The sequence below is a fragment of the Euprymna scolopes genome, chromosome 8 (assembly GCF_053919585.1).
Source record: "Euprymna scolopes isolate OS-2025 chromosome 8, ASM5391958v1, whole genome shotgun sequence".
NCBI lineage: Eukaryota > Metazoa > Mollusca > Cephalopoda > Sepiida > Sepiolidae > Euprymna > Euprymna scolopes.
The window spans coordinates 53,444,302-53,467,743 of NC_136489.1; positions in this window are offsets into that span (position 1 = coordinate 53,444,302).

Genomic DNA, 23,442 nt, shown 5'->3' on the forward strand with positions numbered 1-23,442 from the left:
AGGAGAGTATTTCTTCGAAACTCCGCAGATTAAGGACTATCCACTTATCTTGTGCTTCCTTTTTTAAAATTAAATATGTCTTTAACTCTTTTTCAAGATGTCTTTTAACATATTTTATTAATCATTTTTTCATATTATAAGCTCTATTTCCTTTTCGGTGTTATTGAGCTTTTTATATCTGGCTGAGTTTATTTTACTTGTAAATATTAACTCTTTAATATTTATAATATATTTTAAGTTTACCATTTTGATTACCTTAGTAAACTTATTGTAACTTTTATATATATATATATATATATATATATATATATATATATAAGAACAAGTAGTTAATAAAACATGTTAAAAACACTGTGAAAAAGACGTTAAATAACATATTTAATTTTAAAAAGGAAGCACAAAATAATTGGATGGTCCTTAATCCGCGGAATTTCGAAGAAATACTTTCCGTCTCATCGGAGGGTAGGGATTAGCAAAATGCGGGATCGCATTTTGCTGGCAAAAGTATTTAATGAGACTTCAAGACAGTCATAGATCTTACTTGGTAAAAAATAGTGAATCAGAGGGTATGGGGGAACAAAACGTGATTTCACGTGAATGGATGGTCTGGTTTTGGGTAAAATATCCAATAACGGTAAAATCCAAAAATAGTTGGTTAAATTTCCATTTCCACAAATAATATCCCAAAGAATCGCGTTAATGGAAGCTGGTTCAAAGTTATCCAAAAGGCAGAATCCCGAGGAATAATTCATAAATGGGTACAAGGAAAAAAGGGAATGAGTTCAAATAATGATGTTAAAAATAACCTTTGCGTAGAAAGAAGAAATGGAGAGAGATGTTAAAACACGGCTGTAAAGGCCGATTTAATATATATATATATATATATATATATATATATATATATATATATATTGCAAAGGTAAATAAAACAATGAAGGGGTGAATGCAACAGGAGAAATATACAAATAATAAAAATACGATTAATAAAATATAATAAATGTATGATAATAAAATGATTAATAATAAAAGCATTAATAAAAATCGTTTATGATAACTATAAAATAAAAATAATACTAGAAAAATGACAAAACTATAAAATAACAATCTTTAGAACTGTATATCAATAAACAATAAAGCATAAGAAAACAAAAAAGCAAAATAAACACTCATTTTAAAATATGTGTGGGTGTAAGCGATAGACAGGTAAGAAGTAAAACAGTTTTAGCTACAAGCGTCTAGTGAAAAAATATTGATTAGCGATAAAATCAAACTTTATGCAAGTTGAATTCAATTTAAACTACTTATCCCGTAAAGCATATTAATTTGGTTGATGATATAAAATTCATTTAAAATTTCTTGCGATGAGAACTAATTAAAAATGAATAATGTATAAATAAAATAATAACAATGACAAGACTAAGAACAATAACAATGATGACAATAAAAATACAAAGATCAGTAATTTAAGTAATAACTAAAATAATAATAAATGAAAAAAAAACAAAAATAATAATTAACATATAATTAAACAAATAGTAATAAAATATAATTCTGAGAATAATAATAATAATAATGATAATAATAATAATAATAATAAACAATAATAATGATTACAAAAATGATTTATATTGAAAAATAATAATAATAATAATAAACAATAATAATGATTACAAAAATGATTTATATTGAATAATAATAATAATAATAATAATAATAATAATAATAATAATAATAATAATAATAATAATAAGTGGTATGGGCATAAACCAGAAGTTGTGCAGGAAAACAACAATGTCAAAGTTATTTGGGATACGCCCATACAGACGGGTATAGTTCTTGAACACTCAAGACCTGGTATGATTTTTTTCTGAATAAAAACAAGAGAAACTTATCAGTCATTGAGGTAGCCTGCCGTCTCGATACCAGAGTGCGAGAGAAAAGACAAGAAAAAAATAGATACCAAGATCTAAAATGAAACTTAGACTCTGGAATTGTAAAAAGTCAAGTTTATTCCCATTGTGATTGGAACCCTTGGGATCATAACAAAAGGCCACCACAAATGGCTTAATCAGATAGACAAGACAAATTCTTTTACTACCTACGAAATGTTTGTCTGTTGGAAACAACGAAAATGCTAAGGTATAGTTTGAATTTCTTAGAAAAATACATAAATAAAATAAGAAAAAAATAAAAAAGAACATGAATAAATAAAACATCAGTGAGTTAAGAATCATATAAAACAATAATAACATATCAAAACCTCGAATCGTATGGAAGTCAACGTGATTCCCATTGTAATTGAAAAGCTTAGGAACGTAACAAAAAAGCCACCATAAATGGCTTAATCAGATTAACAAGACAATTTCTTTCACAATTTTGCAAAAGGATTGCCCGTTGGAAACAGCGATACTGTAAATACAGCTTAATTATCTAAAGTCAAAGGAATTGATATTTAAGAAAGAAAATCCACCTAAATACACCCAAATATCAAATAATAATAATAATTCTGATTTCGCTTATGAACGTCTTTCTGGAAAAGGATGGGATTCATTTCCAAAGGATTTCCCTTAATCCCGGCTTCACCCAGGGGCTTCAAAGATCAAGGGGTTCCTAAGGATGTTGGTTGTACCTATAATTGCAGAGGTTGGAAGGCCGCCTAAAACATCGGGGATTGTAGTTTTTTCAATTGACCTTCAAGACGACTTGATACTACTCGTAGTGTGCCAACTACGACCGGGATTTTGTGTTTTAACCCCGTGTATACGCCTTATCTCCAAGACCAATGGAGCATAATTGCTCCACTTCTCATTCTCTCACATTCCTGTCCCAGAGTACTGAGAAGTCTACAATCTGCCAGTTTTTTGAGACCTTGTCAATGACGACCAAATCCGGATGATTATGTTCTAATTGCTTGGTCGTTATGACATTTTTGTCCCACAATACCTCTACTTTGCCATCCTTACTTGTTCTGACTTAATCAGGCCCTCTTCACCCCAACCCTCTTACACACCTCCCGATATATACAGAGTCCCACGCGATCGTGTATTTTGCGGTACTCTCTCTGGGCCAGTCCACTACACCCTGCTGCAAGGTGCGCAATTGACTCTGAGGTCTTACCATAAATCCGGCATTCTGCAGCAATTTCCTCTCCTAGAACCACTTTTTTTAACAATATTGTTCCTAATGCCTGCTCTTGTGCTGCCCAAACAAAAGCTTCAGTACTCTTAGCCAAATACCCAGCTCTAAGCCATTGCCATGTTCTTTCATCAGCCACTTCTGCTATATCCTGGAAAAACCTTCCATGCATTTTCTTCCTAGTCAGTTCCTCTGCCCTTTTTCTATCCATACATTTCACATAATCAGCCTTGGTCTCACATACTTCCACTTCATTGGCCATAACCTTAAGCATCCACTCCCCACTTCTACCACATGCTCCTTCAACGGCATCTCCTCGGTTCTAACTTTTCAATCCTCTCCAACCATCTTTCCTCTTTTGATACAGCCTTGCTACGCTACTTCGAATGTGAAATATACCAAACATTGCTAAAAATTTCCCTGTTTGGATATCCATGGCATGAAAATCCTTGTTAGACCATTCTAAAATTCCCGCACTGTGTCTCAAAACACCGACTGCCCATGCATTTACTGCTTTCATTAGATTTCCTCCATACAGTTTCGACTTTGCAATTAGTTTCACTCTTCTAAGCTACTCCTTCCTGACTTTTTCTTTCATTCCTCTGTTCATGATGCCTACACACTCCAGCACTCCCAAATACTTATATCCTGTATCTTCTATTTCTTTCATGATTTCTCCATTTGGCAGCACTATTCCATTCGAACTAATCTTTACTCCTTTTTTCATCACCAGCACCGCACATTTACTAATCCCAAACTCCATCCCAATGTCTTCTGAGTATATCCCCACAAGTTCTATCACAAGTTTCATCTCTACTAATTTCTAATAATAATAATAATAATAATAATAATAATAATAATAATAATAATAATAATAATAATAATAATAATAATAATAATAATTACAGCAACTATTAACGCAAAGATAAAAATAACGACGAATACAATAGTAATAACATTAAGTATAATAATACATAAAATTCTAATATGCATATTTCAAAAAAATATTTAAACGATTTGTATAACTTAAATCAAACACTAAATATTAATCAAGTATACATTCTTACAAATTCATACAGATTTAGTTTTCTTCAATATTAAGGTACATGTAATTTATAATTTAACATATACAAGGTAAGTAAAAGAAAATTACAGAAAATGTAGTTGAAAATAAGGGTTAAGATATAATATTCTGGAATTATTGGTAATAGTCGAATCGTTTAAGATTAAAGCGAGGAAATAGATTATTCGAGGAAAATAATTAGGAATTTCAGCCAATAATCAAGAAATTAAGATTAACATTTTAAATTCAAATTCAAGAAAATAAAATGTATGTTTAACTTCATCAAATGTAAGAAAGTGTCTAAACTCTAAACAACTTAATAGCGAACAAACAATACACAGACCAAATAACACTTTCACAAGTATATAATTTAAGCAGTATATATAATATAGGTCATATATTATGAATCATAATAGTATATAAAATAATGATATATAAAAATATACCAAAGTAACATGATTAACAGATAAAACTATTAACAATTGGGGCAAAAATAACTATTTAAAGCATGTAGGCTTACAAAACAAGCAAGAAAGCAATAAAAGGGAAGTAGAAAACAAGACAGTAATAAGTGATAACACTTTGCAGCATGTTAGAAGTAAATGCTATTAGAATCCAATAAAGATTGTGGAGTTAAAATTTTAGTAGATTTACTAGTTTCTAAAAATTTAATAAGATATAGGTGTAAGTTATACAGGAAGTAGATTAGATTAGATTATTCTAGTGAGAAATTAAAATAGTTAGTAAGTGCATGCATTAGAGGGTGTGATTTATAATACCTACAATTAACTGATGTGTCCTGGGTTTGATTTAAGAGAGTATCCAAATCCTTAAATTTCCTGATAAACGTTTAGGCAAAGAAATCATGCGAGATTTTATGATTGACAGGTTTCAGGGTTTTTTTTTAATTTCCCAGTGAATAATTGGTGTCAGATTATTTCTTATTGGTTCTCTGTAATATAAAGCAAGTGGTGTTATATCACTATAATATGAATTAAGGAAGGAACATTTATAGCTTTTTTGTTATACAGGCATCACCACATTATCAAGGCCAAGAGACCACTCAAGAGATAAGGGTTAAAGAGTGTACAGTAGAAATTGGACAATATAGTAATCATTAGTAATGAAAATTCGGTAAATCTGATAACTTATGTTGATCGGCTCATCAAGAACTTATTTACGTTCGAGTTGAAGACAAACATATTGTAGTCAGCCGGAAAGCAGGAAAACGGAAGACAATTCCACATGCGTGCAGTTCTAAGAAAGAAGCTTTATTCATGGAATTTACGTTTAGGTTTAGGCACAGATAAAGAGTGGGGGAATTATTGATAGTGTTTTCAGCTAGACGAGTGTTTCTTGTGAAAGTTTGGCGAGGGGGGACCATAGACTTCAGCTCAGTCGAACACTTTCCATTAAAATAACGATACATCAGAGACAAACTCGCAACATCTCCTCTGTGAGATAGAGGTTGCAGGGAAGAGAAAAGGGCATCTGCTACGAGGCTACGAAGCCTATTTTTAGCTCTATAAAGGCGGGACAAGTCCTTTCTAGCAGCTCCTGCCCAGATGTGGCAACAGTATTCCATCCTTGGACGTACCTGGCTCTTATATAGATAGAGAATTGCATCAGCAGTGTATCTTTGTCTGAATGTATTGCATGTTTGACCGACATAGAATTTACTGATCGTAAGATCTTTACTGTTATAATGGCATCATCAATAACAGAGGTTATTAGACAATTCTGTTTGAGGAGACAGTAATACTTATCAATACTACAGGTTTTAGTTTTTAGCTTTGATTAGATTGTGTGTTATCATTTTTTATGTCATTATTTTGTTTTTATTACTTTTTCTAACTCTTTACTGAAGCTATAACTTTATTTATTAATAATTTATTAAAACAATAGTGAGGAATATTGCTAGAGGAAAGTTTTTTTATCATTTTCTTTTACCTAGATCAGTTTTAAGTATTTGGTTAAAAGCAAGTTTAAACCAAACGATGTTTTTTTACGTTATTTCCCTATATCCTTCCGAATTTAGAGTAGGTTTTATATATTTTGGTCGAGCTGTTTTAAAGGTCTATAAAAGTTCCTACGTTTGTTAAAAACTTCTTAGGTTGAGGAATTAAGATTAATTCTTCTGCTGATAGATTTGGGGATGTGTTTTATGATCGACTTGGGAGTTTTTATAGTGGGTAAACATAAATAGTGTTCATATACTCATTTTTATAAGGCCCATATATTTCTTTCTTTATATCCAAGGTTGCATAAAGAAAGTTAAATATTTTAATATTTGAAGTTATATCTACCTTATGACTATTTTCCTTTTCTCCATATGATTTAAAAAAAAAGTTTTATCGCATTTAGGGCCATCCGCTCTTTTTACCTACAAGAATTCAATCCTATCCATACAGGCTAATAGTTTTTACCTCTATATTTTTGTAAGATTATATAGAATATATAGTTCACTTAAATCAGTATTTTCTGTTGGATCAAGGGAGCTTATGTAAGCATCATGTGGTCCAGCTTGACTTTGTTTTAACACATCGTTCATCTCCACCATTTAATACCATATTTCTACATTTTTGGATATCTATTCAACTATAAGAGATGCCAGAGAGAAGAGAGACAAAACCAATAAACGCATTGATGAGTTCCTTGGTAATGTGGAGATAATAATCTATAATGGCGTATTGAATCAATGATCAAATATTTTCACTCCTTATACGAGAAAATCAGCGAACAGATTCTGCTGTTTTGATCGACTGATTAAGTTATATGTGTTTTAATTTGATAAGTAAATACTTTAAAGATTTTTTTAACCTTTTTTTTTTCAAATTTCTGGCCTTGTAGTATCTGTTATTCTAATATACGGCTTACTAATGAAATCTAATTTGTGGTCTCTAAAGCGTATAGAAACTCCCTTGGTTTATATTTCGTTAACCCTATTATTGGTGTCAAGCCTTTCAATTATAGTCTTACTATGATGGCTACCTTTTCCACTTAGTCAGCATTTGACTTTTGTAATAACTTATAATATTTTATTCTAATAGTTTAAAGTCGTCATGATTTGTTCATTTAGAAAAGGTTGGAGTTTTCTCCGCATTCACAAATATGTCGTTTGTGTTATAATAGCTTTGGCAATTCTTTCTAATTATATTTTAAAGTTATATTTTCTGTCATAGAATTTAATATCTCTAACTATCTTCATCAAGTCCATTTTGAAATAATCCAATTGATCAACATGTTGTGAGGATTCCTGACTCTTAAACGGTAGTGATCGTTATGACCTTTATCCGTTGAGTTTTCCAAGAAAAAGTGTGCCTTTCATTTCATTCTCCTGCGAAGACTTTTCACTTCATTGTAAGGATTCGTAGATAATTTTATATGATTGAAATTAGAATGTGTATACTGAGGAATTAAAGTTGACTTTTCCATTATTTATGTGATTCCGCGTTTTATAGTGCTTAATGCAGGAGGAGCAAAAATACTTACGAAACTGTAAAAAAAAAATAGTAACAGGTTAATATTTTCAAAGGTGACGCAACCAATGAAATTATAATGAGGTAAATGCAAGTGCGCTCAATACAGAAGTAGGCCAAGATACACTTTATATTTGTTTTACATAAACACAAAATGTCGCTACACATTTATGAGCATGTTTTGGTTAGCTAGTTATGAGTAACTAAAGAATTCTTCAGACGCTATTGCTTATATAAATATTTACTCCGTTATTACAATATTACAGGTGATTGTGTACACAAAATTCATCAGATGTGATATCTACCGCCTGCATGCCAGCAGTAACTATCTTAGTTGTATGACGCGTTGCTTGTCACATCGTAGAATGTAGAATTGGATAAAAAAAATATAAGAATTTTAAAAAAATCGAGGTATAGTCAATAGATTGCGCCGTGGCCCACATGGTTAGGTCGTCAGTATTGCACACTTCATGAGTGCGACGACCTGGGTTCGCGCCTATGTCGGAGCACGTCACCGATGAAATGCAGTACATCGAAACCCACTTTGGGTCTGGCGTTGTCCGTTGTCGATGCAATTGCTCGATTCTATCAAATTCTATTCAAACTCGTCCCACACACTACAAAAAGAGTTACAAAATGCAACAAACCGCGATGTGGAGTATGTGACATAATAATAGAAGGTAACACATACACATTCAACAACCCAGCACAAACATTCAAAATAAAAAAAGGATCTAAATTGCACCTCCAGAAATGTAGTATATGCACTAAAATCCACAACATGCAACAAATCCTACATAGGCGCCACCAAAAATTTCAGCAATAGAGTGGCCTTACATAAGAGCAATATCAAAATTGCAGATAACAGACACCTCTATGTTTCAAAACACGTACACACATGCAGTGGAAACAGCTTCAAAATAATACCAATCTTCCAACGAGACAATTATTTTTATTTACTTACACAGGAAAAAAAAATCATCACCAAATTCACTTCTGAACTGAATAGAACCTAATACCATCACACAAAAACATGAAATGCAAGTTACACTCGCATGCACACCCATACACATACACATACACACACCCACACATAAATCAGAACCGACACATTAAAACACACACGTGCGCGCATACAACCACACACAGACATAACACCCCTATCTGTAATACAACACACTGAACAATACCAACCCTACTTAACCTCGAAACCAACAACACTAGGAGACACCTAGAACCGTAGTATAATATCTGTTCCAACACCTCGCTCCCTCCTGAGTCAGGGGAGGAGAACCCCCTCATCACTGAAACGACTATCTTCCCTTCTATCATCCCCTCCCATACCTACACCCCCCAATCCCCCCCCCCTCTGGGGAACAGAATCTTCCCCACACTAGGAACCGATCCTGGGTCTGGCCATACCCACATGGGGAGACAAATAAATAGAAACATTAAAAAATCCCCTATTTTAAATACACCCCTCTTTCTAAACAAACATAATATAAGACTAAAACGAAAAATCACAATACTAAACTCCAAGAATCCAAAAAATAAATATCAAAATAGAATGAAAGCACCCCTACCCTTACTTCAGAAGAGCCAGTCCCCCCTCCCCACACATACACATTAGTAACAACCTCGGACCACAGCCGCCTTCCTAAGAAAGCAAATAACCCCAAAATACTATAAAACAATGTACACATTCCCAAACCAATAAAAGCAAACACACACACGCACATAAACACACACACACACAGACACACCCTATCCCACCCTAAAGGAAAAGAAAAACACTTTAGCAGAAAGAGATAGCGACTGACTACAGCCAGGTCAAAATCTCCCTGGACAAACCAAATAAAAAAGCCATAAAAAAGCAATACTAAAAAAAAAACAATAACAATTCAGCATACCAATGTATAATAAACACTTACAAGCCTCCACCCCTTGGAAAAACTTCAAACTAACGAAAATCGCCATTTTTACACATTTGAAAATAATTTCTGACGAGGACGCATTAGACCGTCTGAAACGTACGTAAACGATTTCAATGACTTAAAAACATTATTACAATGATCCAAACATAATTCTTAATGAAAAACCAAGACACGGAAAAATAAAATAATGTTAAAAAATACACATTGTTGGTGACTACTCCCTTATTTAAATATACATCTTTCTTTCGTCGGAATTTATTAACCCATTTTATATATATATATATATATATATATATAGATATATATATATATATATATATATATATATATATATATATATATATATATATAAAGATACTTTATGGGGTACAGAATTAAAATATTGCAACCATGAAGTGAAAGCTGTATCGTCTCGTTACAGGTGAATAAAAAAGGAAAGGGATTAAAATAAAGCAATTTTATGATATTTTTCTCAAAGCCACAAGAGACTATTCATGCACAAACCTAAGTGACATTTCCTTTGTTTAACGAACGAAGGCCTTCTCAACCGAACGTGAATAGTCTCCAAGATTCTTTAAATGGAATATTGAGTGAGCACGACTCACTATTGAAAATTTTCCTGCTGAACTGCGCTGCACATGGCAGGTTTTTAATAAGATGGTCATTTATTGAAAACACGTACGTGTTGGCAAATACGTCTTGCTTGGTATGTCCTTTTCTGATTTTGTTAGGTACATGCTGTTGGACTCTTCCGTCCAATCTCAATGTTGTTCGACTCACGTAGTTGGCACTGCAACTACATTCAAAATTGTAAATTACATAATCATGATGAGGAAGGTTGAACATCTTATCGAGAGGATGGAATTAAAAGTTCTCGTAGAGAACACAACACGCACGTTTGAAACAAAATAAAATTTTTTGCACCATCGAGCTGATTTTGGGGGGCGAATTTCTAACCTACTGCCCCTAACCACGGTAAACTTAGATATATTGGACGTTTATTCACTGTTAGAATTTTAGTTTTAAAAAACTCAGTTATCTTTCTTTGTATAAATGACCTAATCACATCAAGAGGGTACCCATTCTTGGAAAGAATATCAGTAATTATTTTAAATAAATATAGATTTGCGGTATATTGATGTAAGAAACCTAAGTGGTGTTTTTGTTACGACCACGTCATAGAAAACTATGAACGAGTTACACTCTCCTTCATAAGCATCATTTAACGCAGGATTAATTTTATTGAGTAGAGAGAAAAATTATTATTATTGTTTGGTTATTGAAGAGACAAAATATATCGTCCACATATCGAAAATGGGGTAAGGGATTCAGAAAGTCATTGTTCCTCATGGAAACCCATAAAAATATTCGCTATTACCGGCCCTAGTACTGAGCTCATTGGCATGCCTTGTATTTGCCGATACATTACACCATTGCAACTGAATCCAAGAGATATAGTGGCACATGATTTCAGAAATGTAAGGAGGCGATATCTGGGTACAATATAAAACACCTGTAAAGATATCTATAGTCTCTTAAATCTGGACGCAGCTAAATATGTTGCTAGTTTCACTGGTCCCACTTCATAGATATATTAACAACCTTAGACTTATGAATAAAGTCCGCAAACTAAAATAAATCTTTAAAGGAGTATTTACTATAATGTCTTAGTAATGGTTGTAAAATATAAATAATTTATTGTTCGACTTTATGCTGTGATGAGCCTACCATAGATAAAATAGTCCTTAAAGGAATGAACGCTTTGTTAGTTTTAGGGAAACCAGATAACCTTGGATGGATCGATTCTAAGGGTCTAATCTTACTAGCTATGATAGAAGTAAGTACACGATTTTTAACTTACTTAACTAATTTCTTTTAGAATTTGGTTCCTAAAAAGATTGTGGAATCATGAGTTTCGATATGGCTCAATTAAAAAATTTCTCTGTTTCATTCAATACGACAGACATCATGTCTGCATAATCATTATCATTGTGTACTACAACTCCTGAACCTTTATCCGGTCTAATAATGACTACCAGTTAATTTTCTCGTAAAGTTTTAATTACTGCAGGATGGTCTCTGTGCAATTAAAACTCTGAACGTGATAGTGGTGCACTTTCGTATCTATGGGCAAGTCGTTATATATATTCATATATAGATGGGGGTAGATAAAGAGAGAGACAAACGAAAGTATTAAGTATTATTGTGTCATAAAAAATCCTCGATCAATTTGATTATCAGCAAAATCACACCCTTCCATTGAATTCAAGACTGGTTTTACTATTCTAACTTTTTTCTCTAATTGCTTGTATTTCGACTAATCTGCCTGTTTCACTTTTCCTTGTAATACATTTTTCTGTCACGCTAGGATGTTTATATGTTTGTCTTTGCCTAAATTATAAATAATACTTCTATAAGGCTGTTCCGTTTAATTCCGTAAAATAACGTTTCAAACTTTTATTAGAAATAAATATTATACGCACGTCTGCCACGTTTTATTTAAAATAACATTTGTATTATTCATTGTGAAGATTTAATGGATGCTTCTTCAAACTATCTGTTGTACGACGTATCTATTGAGTAAACACGTCTATCCTCACATATTTCATAATATCCTCCCGCCACTATTATGGACGATTGCAATGGAAATAACAATTGAGTTTCGTGAGGAACACGTGATGACTGAGGTAGAAATTGTTGAAGGACAATTACAACAGAATGTATGAAAATATGAAGAAAAAAGAGCAGAAAACTAAAAATAAGTGATCAAAAATCGATTTTACAAAATGATTAATATTCTCTAGAGGTTAAAAGACAAAACATTTTGCTTTTGTTTCTAATTCTGGAAATTCACATAAAGCAAATAAATATTTTGGATTTGAAGAATTGGAAAAGACATCCTGTCTGATTCTCGAGGGAATAACTGTGTGTTTCTTTATCCTTTCAAATAGTTGTAAATAGAATTTAATAGGTATGACGCGCTAAGTTAAAATCCATAGTTGGTATTCATTTATCATATCGTTTTCAAATAGTGTATTTTGAAAATTAGACTTCCCGGATGATTTAGCGTTGCTTGGATAGAATGAGCAAATTTATATCTTTCGCACAAATAACACTTTAAAATATTTATTATTATTATTATTATTATTATTATTATTATTATTATTATTTTATTATTATTATTATTATTATTATTATTATTTATTTATTTTTTAAAACTCTTTTATAATATTAAACTTTCTTTATGTTTCCAAATAAATATTTTGCATTGATTGCAGTACTATTCACATGCACACAAAAACTTGAGTGCCTACACAAGAGAATTTGAATACCTATTAGAACTATCCCCGACTGACTAACATCTCTCTGTACAATGATTTGTCTAGACAATCTGGCATGAGAGCATGTTCACTTTCAATAAGTTCATTACTAAGTCTTCCAAAAACATATTAACAACACAAATAACTTCCTTCGTCATGACTAACTCACACTGACGTACATGAGGTATGACGTTCCTTGTAAAATGTATTGTTCCGATAGTAACACAGCTAAGCTATATACGCAACCATACTTGGTACACTCTTGTTCCGGATTCAGTAGAGACAAGTAAACTGAAGACAAATATACAAAAATGGAGTAACGTTGCCACATCTTGGCATGAGCTCCTCGGCGCGCCCTATCGAACCTTGATAGACTTTAAAACAGTCTTCGAAACCTAGTAGGTGATGTTCAGTTCTCCTCTTTGCTATCTCCTTCGCATAGAAGAGAAGATGCGAGTCTGTAACTGCTCTATCGTTATTTTCATAGCATTATCTTGACTGAATTCTGATCTATGATTCCCGCTGCCGAGCTCCCACACTAGCTAAAACCACTATGAACGATTACCCCAACTCCCTATCTGTGCCTAAATCTAAATAAAGATTCCATGAATTAAGCTTCTTTTTTTAAAACTGCCTGCCTGTGGAACACTATTCCGTTGGTCTGCTTCCCGGTTGAATGCAATATAGTGGACTTCAAATCCAATGCAAACAAGATTTCGTCGAATCGTCACCATGAATAATCAAATGCTACCCAATTCAAAACATTAACAATTACTACACCACCACTTACATTCATTACTCTTTATCCTTGAGTGAAATTTCTGGCCTTGATGAGTGGTGACTCCTGAGTAAACAATTCTTAACATTTATTAACTGGTCACTTAGTGATATGTGAATTAATGTTCGTCATTCTTTACTGACACTTGAAAATAATAATTTTATCTATCATAAAACATTAAGTTCACTTTGACATATCATTTTAAGAGAAATATAATTATTTATATTATATATATAGGTAAGCATGTAAAAAGAAGAATTTTCAGCAGGAGATGCATGTTATGATTAGGGTTGTTATCATTATTAGTACTAGTTGTATTTACAACTGTAGTATTAGTTATAGCATTAGCAGAATAGCATCACTAATTTTATATGTCGTGCATAATATCAGAGAGATGTCATTAAAGACAAATGTTTGTTAAAGTTATGCAATATTCATGAAACTGTAATAAGTTGAATATTAAAATATATCGAAATATAATATTATGTTGCCTTCATAGGAAAATGATTTACGGAAAGCGAAAGATTCAACTTTTAAGATATTCGAATAAGCTTGTAAAAATAAAATTATATGTACGCGCTTGCGTAACAAAATCATGAGTAAGTTGCTGGAATCTGTGTTAAATACAGAAGTAATCAACCATCTCAACAAAAATAACCTTCTTAGTGACACTCAATATGGTTTCCGTTCTGCTAGATCTACAGCAGATGTGCTTACATTTATATCTCATAGGATTAAGAAATCTCCCGACGGAGGCAACCTTTCTAGGGCAATTGCTCTTGACATATCTAAGGCCTTTGATAGGGTATGGCATAAAAGTTTACTTCATAAGATCTCTAGCTATGGTATTGCTGGAAATGTCTTCTCAATTATTAAAAAATTTCTTTCTGATAGGTTCATAAGAGTAGTAGTTGAGGGGCAAAAATCAGAAGCTCACAGTATTAATGCCGGTGTCCCTCAGGGGTCCATCCTGGGCCCAACTCTTTTCCTGATCTACATTAATGATCTTCCAAATCACATCCTTACATCATTTGTAGACATTTATGCTGACGACACTACCACTTATGGTAGCACATCTAAGACAGTAAACGACAAAGTTCTCTCCAATTCTCTCTCCTATGAGCTTGAGCACGTAGTACAATGGGGTAAGGAGTGGCTGGTTACTTTTAATGCATCTAAAACCAAGCTTCCATCTTTACATCATCAACATTCTGATCCACATCTAGCATCAATTGAAATGAATGGCTCTCGTCTTCAGGAGGCCTCACGTTTTGACAACCTTCTTGGCTTGACAATTACTCCTGATCTTAAATGGAATACGTACATCAAATCTGTTGCCAAGGCCGCTGGAAAAATGGTGGGATCTTTCTATCGATCCGGTAGATATCTCACTGCTGATGCTATTCTCTATCTATATAAGAGCCAGGTACGTCCAAGGATGGAATACTGTTGCCACATCTGGGCAGGAGCTGCTAGAAAGGACTTGTCCTGCCTTGATAAAGTTCAAAATAGACTTCGTAGCCTCGTAGGAGATGTCCTTTTCTCTTCCTTGCAACCTCTATCTCACAGAAGAGATGTTGCGATTTTGTCTCTGATGTATCGTTATTTTCATGGAAAGTGTTCGACTGAGCTTCAATCTATGGTTCCCCATCGCCAAACTTTCACAAGAAACACCCGTCTAGCTGTAAACAGTATCAATAATTCCCCCGACTCTTTATCTGTGCCTAAACCTAAAGTTAGATTCCATGAACAAAGCTTCTTTCTTAGAACTGTACGCCTGTGGAATTGTCTTCCGTTTTCCTGCTTTCCGGCTGACTACAATATGTTTGTCTTCAAGTCTAACGTAAATAAGTTCTTGATGAACCGTTCCATATGTTATCAAATTTACCAAATTTTCATTACTAATGATTACTATATTGTCCAATTTCTACTGTACACTCTTTAACCCTTATCCTTGAGTGGCCTCTTGGCCTTGATAATGTGGTGATGCCTATGTAAAAAAAAATCATTGACAAATGTATCGAGGTATTGTATGTCGCTTGTTTTTTTTGCGTGAATATACGATTTAACGAACGTATTAAAAAGAAAATATACGTTAGTGATCTGATGTAAAAAAATTACAGGTTGGAAAGATAAAATTGTCACCTTTGAAAAGACAACATGATTCCATTTCCCTTTGATAAATAATTAGTTTTCTTTGTTTTTTTGAATGCTATCTATTTCCTGACTAGTTGTGCCCAAACTTTGAGAGCGATAGAAGCCTTCTCTCATGTCTGAATATATAAGCCTAACGAATCCTATAGTTGGATGAAACGCAGAATATTCAGTGTAGCTTAATCGCCATATATATTTTATAAATTACTATATATATATATATATATATATATATATATATATATATATATATATATATATATATATATATAGTTAAACATTTTTTAGAAAATTCAAAGACTCACGTTTTCCTTTTTAAAACCTTCATTTATTTCCTGGATTTTTCCATTACAGCCGTTCCATTAATGAGTTAGAAATTTTAAATTTATGTTTCTGTAAAAATATCCTGTTCTCACCAACTTCTTAAGATGTGTATCCATTAGATTTTTACAACAAATGGTATATTTTTAACATTTGAACATCGTATTCGGGTAAAAAGATTTCCACAGCCATGCTTCCTTACTTCCTCCATCTTTTGGTGTTATGTAATACACACACACACACACACATACACACACACACACACATATATATATATATATATATATATAAAGAATATGATCTAAATGATATTTTTCCCTTTTAAAACATGAAGTAACAGTTACGAATCTGATCGTTTTTAAATAAGAATGGATAATTTCTGTTATTTCTATTTTATATACTACTGCATTCATATTGCGTTTTATGCTCACAAAGTTTTGACCATGGCATAACAGAGAAACTACTAATAAAACTTCGGTTCGATCTTAAATGCGTGCGACAGTTAACATACAATTACAAATTATGTAAGATCTGTAACCGCTCATTCCTAACGGAGGAAAGAATGCTAATGCCGGGAATTAAGTAAGTGAACTCGTTCGCTATTCCGGAGAGATTATGGAGTTCAACAGAAATATCAACGAATCTACTAAAATACATCTGAAGAAGGCCGAACATTATGTCGGCTGAAATATGAGAACAACGCTAAAGCACACAATAGTCCGAATGAGGAAATATATATATATATATATATATATATATATATATATATATATATATATAGAGAGAGAGAGAGAGAGAGAGAGAGAGGGAGAGAGAGAGAGAGCGAGAGAGAGAGAGACAGACAGACAGACAGAAACAAAGAGAGACAGACAGAGAGAGAGAGAAAGAGAGAGAGAAAAAGAGAGAGAGAGAGGGAGAGATAGAGAAAGAGAGAGAGAGAGATAAAAATGAACTAACCAGGTCACACGTCCATTAATGTTTCTTTACTGTAGGACTTCTTTTGAATAGATGAATAAAACAAACAACAAAAAAAATACCAGCACAATGTTTGAAAATATATTTGTTGTAATGAGAAGTATGACTTTGCTCTATTACGAAAAAAAAAGTCGTTGGAAATTCAAAAAACAAGTTTTAGCCTCGTGAAAGAAACTAAGATATTTTTAACGTCATATAACTTTTATATATATAAAAAGATATGATGAAAATATATAAAATCCATATATATATATATGGATTTTATATATTTTCATCATATATATATATATATATATATATATATATATATATATATATATATATATATATATATATATATATATATGGTCAAGAAAGATTAGCCGTTCTTTTCTTGCATATCGATGTGCCCATTTAGGATTGATTAAGTTGAAAATAAAAAAAATAAAATCCATTTGTTTCTCTGCCAGGAATTGTCAAAATGATTCAAATTTTTCCGTCTCTCATACATCAAAATAAATCAGAAGAATTGGATTAACAAATCAACTCATTTATCTCAACACCAATCCATGTTCAGAAAAGAACGAAGAATAAAAAACAAATAGAAATGATTATCATGATGCGTCCATCCAATAAGTGGATTGCTGGACGAAAATCGTATTTAAAACAAAAATATACAAATATGAAACGTGACAGACCGAGAAAACCCGTTAAAAATAAGGGTGATAAACCAACAAAAATATTGTTTCAAAGGATAACAGAAGATGAATATTATGTATTGTACATATAAGCGAATAATCAGCTGAACATTACAGAAGGCAGAGATTACGTCCGTAATTATTGCATATTTAGAGGTAAAAAATGCTCTATAACACTAAAGAGTACTATTTAAAAATAAACATGACGCCCTTTGCTTGTTTTACATATATTTTAATGATACGAGCTCTGATGAACTACAAACCTGTTTACCCCGTCGGCGTAAATACCCCCAATAAACCTGACAACCAGCTTAATCCAACACCTGCACAGTAGAGATTCTTAGATTCTAGATAATTTTCTTCTCTAATAGTTTTTTTCTGTGATACTACTAGACTTTCAAATTCCCTTCCGATTCCCTGCTTCCCTGACTGTACTGTCATGCAGAAGTTCGGCTTTAATATAAACATATTCTTATATAATATATATGCTAATTATGTCCCAGATAGTAGCCCCCTACATAAAAGGGGCCCTTTGTTTTGTTTGCAGTGAAAGCGCAATAAGAAATCTCATCTAAAGAATAAGAGTAACAAAGCAACAAACATTTGATTCTGAGCAACGGATTAAAACTCCTATTGTATGAGACACACAGACAGATGAAATTATTGGGGAATTCAATGCACACCCTAGCTTGACATACAAAATTCAGTTTTTATGAAAGACGTACGTACCATAATAGGATACCTTTGAATTTTCTTGTCTACAGATGAGATTGTTACTTCAAACTAAATCGTGATAAACCGACTGACTGAATTTCGCCAAGAAATACGGACGAATCTAAGGATGATGCAGATTATCACATCTTAGATTATATTTTACTAGCAAAAGTACCCGTCATTGAGTGGGTTCAAAAACAGCCTATAGAAAATGGGCTCTGATTTATGAAAGTATGATACGTTATGAAGAGGAAGGGTTGTAAAGAGACAGCTTCGAATTTGAGGGTATCAAAACCAAAGCAAAATATGATCAAAGTAAAAATAAAATAGATAAACCCCATATTTTATTATACCATACCTGTTCACACTGAAACACTTATCACAATATTCTATGGATCTATATAAAAAAAAAACTTGTTAAACTTTGTGGCATAGTTCCATTCTATGAAGGTCAGGCGCGAACGAACTCCCCATAATTTTATTATACCATATTTCTTCAAACTGAAACATAATTATCAAAGTCTTTATTAAAGCGTGTGCCTATTTCCACTTTATGGAGGCAAGGCGTGAACGCAGACCCCACAATTTTATTATACCATCCATATATAAGTTAAAACATACTTATCAAAGTATTATTATGTAAATTTATATCAAAAACACCTGTAAACGTTTTTATTTTTTTTTATTTTTTTATTTCCATACTTTGTGGATCAGGCGCACACGAAGACCCCACAATTTTAATGAATCATAATTATGCCAGATCAAACATGACTCGATACATCTTCTATCATTATATGTGATCATATAAGAGCCTATTCGTGACCAGATACACACACAGGCGTTCAGCTTTATATTATAGGTTTTTAAAAATGTTTATTTCAGATAAACATGTTGTTGCAAAGAAACTTTCCATAACGAAATCTATCACATAATCATATATGTTTTTATTAAACCCATTTATATTTAGAACATATTAGCCTTTCATTTTAAAAATAAAAATAATATAAAAATACTATGCTTAGGCATTTTATACTCGTACGTATATTTTCACCTTTCACAGACATAAAACGTTAGGTTGTCAGATTACCAGAAATGGTGATTGCTGGTTAATCTTATATTGCTAAGATAAGAAATTCCATTTTGAAATGAATTGTCCGAATTTCAGATTATGATGCTTAATTATTTTTACTGTAATGGAAGAGAAGCGATAATTGAAAAGAAATATATTTTATCTGAAATTTAAAAATACATTAATATTAGGTAAATATGATATGATTATTCCATTGAGTTAAATAATTCTATCTGATGGTGGAAATACCTTTTTGTTTTAAAATAGATTGTTATAAAACCAAGTAATATCGTATTAGTGAATCGTATCACCCATGATTTATTATTTATAAAAAGAAAATTGTTACTATATAAATAAATAAAACTAATCCCACATTCAAAAAGAATATTTAAAGTTTTATTAATTTTATATAGTAACAATTATTTTATATAGTAACAATTATCTTATATAGTAACAAAATGATATCATATGCATATTTCCAAAATTAAAACTACTTTTTGCCATATTAATTCTAATTTCTATTATCCCACATTAAAAAAGAATTATTTAAATAGAAATTAGAATTAATATGGCAAAAATAGTTTAAGTTTTGCAAATATGCATATGATATCATTTTGTTTTATTATAAATAAAACAGAAGATGTATGTGTGTAACTATTTAACAGAAACCAGTTAACTACTGGTCACATAACACTGAAATTAACAGAAAATAGTATTCATACATAAAGCATCTTTTATAACGAGTAAAATATTTGAATAATACATACAGACATTTATTGGAATGTTGAAATCCGAAATGTTCATTTAAAACGGCCAACATGTTTTTATTTCTTTCTGCTCATGCTCAAATTCAATTCATTTCTTCAAGTCATTTAATTATTATTATTTTTAACTCGATAGCAACATCGACAGAGAACGCGGCTGGAACGCTAAAAGTTCTGGTCTCAATTCTAGATGTTGACACCAAGTCATTTTGTTAACTTTTGAAATTATGTTTTTGTATTAATAAATGCAACATCTGCATGAATTTAAATATATTAAATCGTAGTTTTTGCAAGTGGAAATGCAACATCTTTATCTAAAGGCAGGGAAAATAAACTTTTATTTTCCTACATATATTTTTCCAATCACTTTAGACGATACTTATTTTTGACAAAAATTATGATTTATTTCGAAAAATCCCTCACGATCGAAAATAAAATTTTATATAAAAAAATATAAACATTTTAATGAACATTTGGCACGAAATACCACAATTTCAAAGTACATATTTAGATAGAAAAGCTTACTTGGGCTAATGTCAGGATCCTACGTCGTTTTCCTTTTTCCAAGTAAGTAAATATTGTATTATTATTGCTTTTAGTAAATATTCTTCGAGTATCTGACATTTAAAATACTTATAGTCTAGGCTTACTTCAATAATACGTTAATTTGCTTGAAATTATTGCTCGTTTTTATATGATAATTATCTTTTCTCTAAATAATTAAATGTTAAATAACATCCCACTTTTTCTTTAAATAATTTATCTTTTCCATTTTTGTAAATAAACAAAAAATTATGAGCTGCAGACGTTTAATTAAATATACAAAGACATACCTTGGCGTTCATATCTCGATTAAATAAAACAAATATTAATTTTTAACAACATTCTAAATGTTTGGAATGCGTATTTTTCCTTGTCGTTTTTTGAAAAAGTTTTTGCACATTTACTGAATTCAAATATATATTAGACAATTATGACAACATAATATAACAGTTTATTTCATTGCAATCTACAAATTTTCGTATTTAATGAAATAGAAATCATTATAAAATTTTATTTTTCTAAATGATGTAATTTTCATAAAAAATTTAAAACTGTATTGTTTGTATTTACTGAATGATAAAATAAAATCCTTTACGAGTGAAGACAAAATTAAATGAATTAGATCATATTTTCTTAAGAAAACCAAGCATGATTGTTTAAAAATTCTAAGTATAGATTTTAGTAGAAAAGCATACTTGGGTAATTTGCGGTTTCTTTTTTTTCTTTTCTTTCAAGTAATACGTAAATATTTCTCGAGATTCTGAAAATAAAAATATTTGTCTATCCTAAATTTAGTAATCATTTTTATTTAGATTATATCTCTTTTTCCCTTTAGATAATTTTCCTTTCTCTGAATAAAGTTTCCTTTAATTTAAAATACTTCTGCCATTTTTTAAATTAATTTCTTTTTTTTGTAAATAATTTCCTTTTTGTAAAAAAAGAAGCATTATTGGATGTAGATGTGTAATTAAATGTAGAAAGACATACTTAGCTTATAATAATTCATATATTAATTTGATAAACAAATACTGATTTCAATGCCATTTTTACAAGAATTGATCTCTTTGACTAAAATACAAAATTGTCGGAATATTCCCCCACCTTTTAACCAATTTATGATACCTTTTAATTTCGTATTTCCTAATATGATATTAAAGTTAAAATTATGTAACTAAATAGATCAATTTACTCATGTATTGTATATCTTAAAGATATGATAAAATAAATGCAGTCAGTTACATCAAACACTTCATATCGAGATATCATACAAAAGGAAATTTAATATTGAGAATACAATTTTCATAACAATAGCATCAAATACAAAAAACAAAAAATGCATTCACCATCAAAATCTTATCTGACAAACATCTGCCAAAATCTTCAAATTTTCGTCCTCCAATATTTACAATCGAAAACTTAGCGAGACTCAAATGAATCAAGGAAAAGTTGACACGAACGACGCAATTATTCAAACATCTATTGCCCATTATTTTTTAATGAAATTCAATAATATTAATTTGCTAAAAACAATACATATCATAAAGTTTATGTCCATGCACCCTGCGCCGATAGAAATACCAAGCTGCAGTTACCAAGGCATTACAAGAATAATTCCATTGTTTTTATATTGATTTTCAATATCAACCCACACCAAGACTTCACATTATTTATATTAAACTAGCCGTCGTTGACCGAGTTCAAAAACAGCCTACCAAAAATGGACTCTGATTTATGAAAGTATGATAGGTTATGAAAAGGAAGGGCTATTTATATTTGATTACGATATTACGATAACTTACATGTAAAATGATTTAAAACGATATTTATATATATATATATACATGTATATATATATGTATAACAACTCGTTATAGTCTGCAATAGGTCGTTTATCTATAAAACAGAATGATACTTTCCTTGAGAATCGAACGTTCGATCTGGTACCGAATATTTTCTTTCCATCTAAAATTGGGATATAAAAATCCGGGACCTCTGCAATACTGTGTGGTAACCACGTTTTTGCTTCTCAGCTCGGGGAATATTATTATGAGGACAACTTTAGTTAGTGATCAGTCTCCAGCACTTTTCTTAGATAACATCCGACCCATTGGAAATGATCCAATAATATTTAATAGTGATCTTTCATTTCACAAATTACCATGTTGTAAGTTGGCAACTTTAGTTGGTGATCTGATGACTGAGGTTGTCCTAGATATTTATGAACATTTCCGCAATATTAAATGGCTTTGTGAAAGAGCAATCTTTACTTCTAGAAATGATGATGTTTATATGAACAATTATAATCTTTTGCAAGCGTTTCTGGGTTAAAGCATTCTCATCGGTACATTGATTGTATTATTGATGAAGATTACGCATTGGAAAGATCGAAAAGCTCTCTATTTATACACATGATAGAGGTCACATCCAAACTGCTGTTTATGCAGAGGTTCTTGAAAATTATTACCACATGTACATTTAACAGTGTTTAATTATGTACATTTTATTTACATGGAAGT